This window comes from Choristoneura fumiferana, chromosome 14, assembly GCF_025370935.1.
Source record: "Choristoneura fumiferana chromosome 14, NRCan_CFum_1, whole genome shotgun sequence".
In the NCBI taxonomy this organism is placed as follows: domain Eukaryota; kingdom Metazoa; phylum Arthropoda; class Insecta; order Lepidoptera; family Tortricidae; genus Choristoneura; species Choristoneura fumiferana.
Genome location: NC_133485.1, coordinates 658,294 through 666,850, shown reverse-complemented (window position 1 = coordinate 666,850; position 8,557 = coordinate 658,294). Strand labels below are relative to the sequence as shown.

The 8,557-nt window shown below is 38.6% G+C and overlaps 1 long non-coding RNA gene across 1 annotated transcript; it reads right to left on the bottom strand.

Moving 5' to 3' along the window:
• Positions 1-7,254: 7,254 nt before the first annotated feature.
• Positions 7,255-8,248, bottom strand: LOC141434631 (uncharacterized). The gene is made up of 2 exons (XR_012452073.1): positions 8,190-8,248; positions 7,255-8,109 (listed from the first exon to the last, which is right to left on the bottom strand). It is a non-coding gene; the product is annotated as an uncharacterized lncRNA (long non-coding RNA).
• Positions 8,249-8,557: the final 309 nt, after the last annotated feature.

Genomic DNA, 8,557 nt, shown 5'->3' with positions numbered 1-8,557 from the left:
ATGATTATGAAGTACAGGCCACTTATAATTATCTATCGAACGAATGAGTTTACGTCAACTCATGTCTTGTACTTGTCTCATTTCCTATAATGACGTTCCTATCATTATTTTATACATCAAATCAATTGGTAAAATATGCCTCGCGAATTAACCATTCGTAAATGGTTAAAGGATCAACCGGATCTGATATACGACGTATCAAAAGGCTTAGTCCTATGTAGGTTCAAAATGTGAAATACATTTTTGGATCCTCAATGTTAAAACGAATCGATTGACAATATTAAACATAGAAAAAGTAATGATTATTTACTACAACAAAATTATATTCAGTTAATTTGTAAGAATGTGCGGTTTTTATTTTGGGCAACACCGACTTATCCATATTAGTCATTACTATTCATTACGTAGAACGTCAAAATGAAATAAAATGCTTCCGATGGCCGATCACTGATCACATCTCTTTTTCTCACTGACTCAATGACCCATCTAACATTTGTCAAAAACAAGTAATGCTCTTATTTACCAAATCGATGTTTTTAGTAAATAGATAGTTTATTTTTATCCAAATTCATATTTTGATAGTTTTCTTACTGAATACTTCATATTCATTGTACTTGTATTGTGATGAAAACTATACAGGGTGTCCCACAGCTTTGCCACATGGATATGGAAAGAAAATGTCTTAAATATTTCACATAAGAAATTTTGCTGAAAGATGACTTCATAATTCACAGTCTGAACCGGGAATTTAAATCACACACTATTATCTATTCTCTGCCCCTATGAACACTATTTTTCGAGATATAACTATTTCTTCTGGATGTATAAATATTGCCTGATTCAATTTTCGATAACTTTCTATTCTGTTGCGCATACCTACGGCGTGACACCTCAAAAAAAAATAACCACACATTTCGTGTTTATAAATTAGTAAGGATTTACATTTCTTGTCGTGTTCTTACGACAGTGAAACAAGTTTTTCATTGTTTTGGCATCCAATGAGACATGCCTGAGAAACATCGCTTAAATTTAAATACATCGAAGACAAGTAGAAATACAAGTGCTGTTCCCTCCCACTGCCCCCACCCGCATGTACAAGCTAAACCATTGGCTTGGAAATCTGAAAGGTTAATTATAGTTAGAGTTTAGTACAATACAATACAATTCAATATTCATTTAGGTATTCAGACAACAAGATCCACAATTTGTTAGTATACTTACTATAACTATAAAATAAATAAATAAATAAATATCACGGGACAATTCACACCAATTGACCTAGTCCCAAAGTAAGCTTAGCAAAGCTTGTGTTATGGGTACTAAGCAACGGATAAATATAATTATATAGATAGAAACATACTTAAATACATAGTAAACACCCAAGACCCGAGAACAAACATTCGTATTTTTCATACAAATATCTGCCCCGACACGGGAATCGAACCCGGGACCTCAAGATTCGTAGTCAGGTTCTCTAACCACTAAGCCATCTGGTCGTCAAAGTGGTGTTAGTATAAATATTCGGCGACAATGGATTTTAACCCCCGACCCAAAAAGAGGGGTGCTAATAGGTAATTAAGTTTTGCATCATGTGGCACTTTAATAAATTAACAATAACCTGACCAACAAAGAGTTGGACAACCCCCGACTTTGTCACTTCAAAGTTCAATATCTCAAAAACGGCTGAACCAATTTTGATAAAACATGTCTAAGAACCAGCGCTAGAAAACCTGCTTTCAAATAAAAAAGCACACTTAAAACGCAACCTTACAAGTAAACGAGGAATATTTCATCAAAACTTAAAATTGAATATTTTGTACTGACATATTATTTTCCAATTATTAAGTGAGAGAAAGAGAAACATTTACTGAGAAATATTCGATACAAGGAAAAGATAAATAAAAATAACCAACTAACAGTATGAATTGGGCCCGACACAGCAAGCCACAGCGCAATTTTCAGTACACACGCTGTGGCGACACGAACGCCAGCAGAATGTAGTGAAATAGGTCCGAAACCTTTGCTTGAGTCCGACACGCACTTTTCCAGTTTTCGTATCAAGACACTCAGCTTTCAGTTATCAAGTTCACTTATAGAAATGGACATCCTCGCCGTATCTACGTCGGTCCCAGGCAAGGACCGACAGGGCTGGCCTGTACCGTTTGTGTAAGTTTTCGGTTACAAAATACGCCTCTATCGCGATCGCGTTAAAATCTAAATTTATATGGAAACACGAACATCGCCTCTAGCGGAACGTTTGCGATGTTCGTCATCATAATCATCATGTCAGCCGAAAGACGTCCACTGCTGGACATAGGCGTTCCCCAAGGCTCTCCAACCAGACTGGTCTTGTGCTTTCCGCATCCACCGCGATCCCGCGATTTTAACCAGGTCGTCGCTCCATCTTGTTGGAGGCCTACCGACAGTTCGTCTCCCGTTGATGTTCGTATTTCCATACAAATTGAGATCTTAACGCGAACACGATCGAGACGTATTTTGTAACCGAAAACTTACACTAAAGGCACTGGTCGCCCGAGCTCTCATATTGCGATATTTATAGCGCTAGCCGCAGGTAGATAAGCGAAGTTATGCGGGTCCGAATGGGGACATTTTTACACCTACCGGGTTGCAGGCCATGCCAGGAGCGGCAGCGGAAAATCAAAATAATAAGTTGTTTTTAACCGACCGTTTGTCCAATAACCACAATCGTTAAAATTACGTATGCATTACGTCGGCCGATGGTAAAATCCTCCAGATCATTGAATTCCTCAGCAGATCATGAATTGACTAACTAACACCAACACCCGCCATTAAGAAAACAACTTGTACGAAGAGCTTGTAGGTGTCTACATGAAATGGCGTCGTTACATGATATGCCTAGAAATATCATGATCTGGCGAATTTCACAATCGACTGACAACTCATATAGGTACTTACGTTCGATCTATTTCCTTTATCTTTATCTACTTTTATTGTTATTACCAATTTAAGAGTGTCAAGCATTAAGGAGCGGCCACACCGCTGCTTTAAAAACGGCACGGTACCGAACAAAACTCGTGACGTTTTCGGCACGTCACTGCGATTCTGCACCGTTTGCGTATTTTAAGCAGCGGTGTGGAAAGCATGCAAAAAAAACGGTGCGCATATAGGTGTACCTGAATCTCATAGCAAATGGGGAAATGAAAAATTGTAAGAGGGCAATACTGGGGAAATTGGACTAAACGGTATTGATACTGTGTAATTTTTAACCGACTTATAATGAGAAAGTTTAAGATTCGATGAATTTGTATTTTTTATGCTTTTAGGATTATTAACAAAAAATATATGACACTAGAGGTCTATTATATTAAACTCCCAGTATAGGATAATAATTTAATATATCTAAGGACGCTGGTAGGCCGGTGCAGTTAGTCTTGTCAGTTTACACGATATATCGGGTCGGTATTTCCATGTCGGTATCGTCCGTGCCGGTAAATAGTGCCACCCCCGAAGAGAACAAAACCACAGTATATACGAGTATATATATATATATATATATACACTGTAGTTTTGTTAGTTTAACAAAACAAACTTTTTAATGACGTTTCATCATGGTGCTCGCGCTCGCTTCGAATTGTTTTCATTATAACCATTATTTTTTTTACTGTATATCAATATCGGTTCCCGCTAAATGTCCCCACTTGCCCCACGCACGAACGGCAGATTTGCGGCGGCTTCAGATAATTCCCTGTTTTTAGTTTATCTTGAGTACGGTCCTAATGACGCTTTAAACTATTAGGGTCTGGTTAATTATAAATGCACTGATGCAGCCTGCTAAGGGCCACGGCCAGCAGGGCTACTACGAAACTCGAAACTCGAAGTTCGTGTCGTGCGGTCCCTCTGACACTTATACTATTTAGAGAGCGACAGGGACGGTACGATACGAACTTCGAGTTTCGTAGGCCCTGCAGAGTTAACTGCCAAAGGCAAGATTAGAGCGGAAAATGCGTCACGATTTATACACCGTGATATTTTTGCCGAACCCTTCCTTCTTTTGCTTTGAAGGCGTGTAGTTCCGTTTTGCGGGTGTCCATGGGTAGTAGTAAATGATGAAGTGTTTTGCCATCGTATTCGTTGGAAAAGTTCGAATTATCGTGTTTTCTCAACTAGCTTAGTGAAGTTTACCGAAGCTAATGGAGATATAAAGATAAATTTACGACAAAATACATAGTTATGTCACGAAAATTACGGCGAGGGCATCAGAATGTAGCGAAGGATCAATAATCATGAGCGTATTCTAAAGTATCCTAAGCGTAATGAGGGATTCAGTGTTAACGCCCAAGATGATAATTTTGCGACTTGAGCATTAAGAATGAAATCCTACATTATAGAAAAAAGCGTGCTTTACAATTATCAACTCAAAATTGTGCAATATAACACTTAGAAAGCCCAGAAGGCAGTCTCCAGGGAGGAAAAGTTTTTCTGAAGGAGAGGTGTAAAAATATTATTCAATAGATCAGTACCTTATGTGACGTGACATGAAATCCTACTTGGTCTTCTACTATACAGTGTCTTACCGGCAGCCAAGTTTTTTAAGGGAGGTTAAAGTAACGTATTTCTGTAACTTAACCATGTCATTAATTTAATTAATAAACTAAAATTCAGACTTTGCTAACTTTCTAACAAAATTATAATTCATCATCATCATCATCCCAGCCTATATACGTCCCACTGCTGGGCACAGGCCTCCTCTCAGAACAAGAGGGCTTGGGCCATAGTTCCCACGCGGGCCCAGTGCGGATTGGGAACTTCGCACGCACCATTGAATCGCTTCGCAGGTTGTGCAGGTTTCCTCACGATGTTTTCCTTCACCGCAAAGCTCGTGGTAAATTTCAAATGTAATTCCGCACATGAATTACGAAAAACTCAGAGGTGCGAGCCGGGGTTCGAACCCACGACCCTCTGCTTAAGAGGCGATAGGTCAAACCACTAGGCCACCACGGCTTCAAATTAAATTATAATTGCCAGAAGAAAATTATGTAATCCGTTCATCCCGCTGATGGACTACGCTGCCGATCCGCAGTCAAATCGAGCTTTATAGAAAAATAAAGTTGTGTAAGAAACTTATCTGACCCCCCCCCCATATCTCATACATTTCTTCCACTAATTCTCCATGCGCCAGTCGACGTGTGTACAAGCCCCGTCATTAGCGGACCGTACTTAGGGCATGTACATAAACCTCGCGGGAAATATGGTCGGTGTGCACGCGCCGATAACACGGATTATGGTAATACCACTGCGGCCGGATAACCGGTATTTTCGCCCGGATTTACGGCATTTACCGGATTTTTTCTCCGCTTTTTACGGTAGTGTTTTAATCTTTATTGTTCCGAGTGGTTTGGTTTGACGCCGGATTTCGGTAGCTTTTGCCTTCCGTGTTGTTTGCGGAATATTCAATTTGTTTTGTTTACAAGAGTGTTCAGTAAACAATGTTACGGGTTTCATATACTTTTTAAACCTAAATTTTGAACGTGAACCAAAATTAGTGTTTTATGCTCTATTAATGCTGGACAATATACCTACTTACCTAATGCATTGACCCACTTGTTGAAATTTATGGGACCATTTATTGTTACATCCACACCTAATTCCCAAAAAAATAAATTAATACTTAATTGTATATTTTTGAGCTGCTTTACTTGATACATAATTTGCAAGATTTGCAAAAAAATACAGGGTGAAATTTTGATCGTGAACCAAAATTAGTGTTTCATGCTCTGCAGTTAAACAAATGGGCTGAAAAGTTTCCATACATTATTCTAATCAAATCACGAAGTCAACGTACCTAAATGTTACAACCCGTTTTAAATGAAAGTTATATCCCGTTACTTCTATGAGTGACGAATAAAAATACATTAGGCCCTTCAGCATTACCAACAGAATGTTTTGCTTACTACGTTTTTATTCATTCACTTATAACATGAGCTTAGCACATAAATTTTGTGCACAAGCATCGCATTAACTCAAGCGAAATAAACGCAAAGTATCATCGTCTACATGCCATTCTTTGGTACAAGGGTAGGCGCCTCCAGCTGGCTTTGTGTTTCAAGTAACAAATAAACCAATTTCTTGGTTCGGGTGAGTTTCCGTAGTCGGTTCGTCTATTTACCAGCGCGTATTTTAGAAACCGCGCCCGACCGCGATTAAGCGGATAGTTCCGCTCATTCCCCATTCACCATTCACCCATTCGCTCACCCGGTCTCCATTCATTCGCGGGTTTAATAAGCGCCGTAAGCAGCTTACGCCGAAACGTCGGTTCGAACTGAATGGGCAGTTTTAAGATGACATTTTCGGAATGTCGTTTAAATTCTTGGGTCTCTTTCTTCATCCGACTGCGTTGTCCAAAGAGAAGGTTATGTTTTTATTTTTCACCATGTTTGTCAATAATAATTATGTATCTACAATAAACATAAAATCGACCCTTTAAAAAGAACGTCGTAGCATTTTGTCTTCACACAATTAAATTGTCTTTATACCTAAGACTAGCTGTGCTATAACAGCTAAGAATCGCTTATTCTACCTTCAATGCGTTAGTCCCCTGAAACTTACATGCATACATTAATTACTACATAAATAAAATAAAAAATAATAAAGCTTTAATGAATTTGGATCAATTGTTACACATTTAACAAAACAGCTATTATAATGTCTAATATTAATGTTTTACAAGTTAAAGTTTCAACTATTAATTACACACGATGTAACACTTAGAACACTGAAACATTATAAAATATAATCTCAATTAAAAATTCTGAAAAAACAATTACAAGGACATTCAGTTGAAAATGCAGTCAATCGATTTTATTTCTAAACAGCCATGGAGCTTTATAATAGTATTTTAACCGGCTTCAAAAAAGGAGGAGGTTCTTTGTTCATCATCATCATCATCATCATCCCAGCTTATATACGTCCCACTGCTGGGCACAGGCCTCCTTTCAGAACAAGAGGGCTTGGGCCATAGTTCCCACGCGGGCCCAGTGCGGATTGGGAACTTCGCACGCACCATTGAATCGTTTCGCAGGTTTGTGCAGGTTTCCTCACGATGTTTTCCTTCACCGCAAAGCTCGTGGTAAATTTCAAATGTAATTCCGCACATGAATTTCGAAAAACTCAGAGGTGCGAGCCGGGGTTCGAACCCACGACCTCTGCTTGAGAGGCGATAGGTCAAACCACTAGGCCACCACGGCTTCACGGGTACTTGGTTCTTTGTTCGACTATATGTATTTATTTATTTGTCTAGTTACAGAAAATGGTAAACTACATGGCTTGTGCGAGCCACATGCTCTTCGATGTAAAATTGAGGCATCCCAATTCCATACGCAAAAAGTTTAGTGCCTCTTTAAAAGCTGGAAAATCTTGTTAACTATATCTATAGCATTTTAATTCCAATCCGCTAATGGCGATCCCTGACTTCAAATAGCGAGTCTACCGTGTTTAAAATGTAGTTATGTTAAATATTTGTGATGTAAGTAACATTGTAGTTCTGTTTTACAACAATAATTATATCTTGTTGAGTTTCTTGCCGAGTTTTGCTCAACACAGGTTTTTCCAAACAGGTGGTAGATTTTTTATTGTTAATTTTAACTTACAATTTTTTGTATTTGTTGCGATCGAGAACCTCCTAGGTGTTGAAGTAAGAACAGCAATTTCTTCGAACAAAAACAGATCATGTAGGCAGAATATTTACTTCTCTCTTTCTACATTACCCGGTTTTGTACGAATAATATTTTTTCTTTGTATACATTGGCAGTAGGTAATGTAACTCAGTGATGCACGAAGAACAAGTGTTTTATCCCTATTTATACTCCTCTTTTGTGTTATTCTGTGTGTATAATCCTACAAAGACCGATCAACAAACTAGAGAAAAAATTATGTATCCCCTTAATAACCTAGCCGTCATTACGATGTTTCTTTCTATATTTAGTATAGATCTCGTGCCAGTACTTGAGCGAGTCGCTCCAAAGTGGGGTGGTTGAGAAATTTCGGTCTATGACGAATGCTTGAGGGGATGTTCTGTTGGTCGGATACCATTTCACGGGTAATAATTCTGTAGTCTCAGGAGTTGGATCTCTGCAAAGGAATAAAATGTTTAGGTACTACGTGCTACGGTAGGGTTATACTATATGTTTCTGAGTAGACCAGGTACCTACCTACGTATTCCATATTAATTTCAGCTTGATTTCACCTCCTTCATTCCTGAGAAAAAGGGGTCTTGACAGATGGACAATAAAACGATCTTATAAGGGTTACGTTTTTACAAGCTTTTATTTAGTTTCACCTGTCCCGTTGTCTGTCTGTCTGTCAGTCGGTAACCAAATCTTGCAAGTTAAATTCGACCAACTTCAAAGGATTGACTTGAAATTTTGTATACTTATGTAAATTGCGTGACGATACAATAATCTGGTAGTGACATCCTGGTAGTCCGGCCAGGATCGTCTTCACAGGACTGAACTCTTCAACGGTTAATGGCATCGACTTGAACTTTGGTATGCAAATGTAGTTTGGGTGACAATACAAG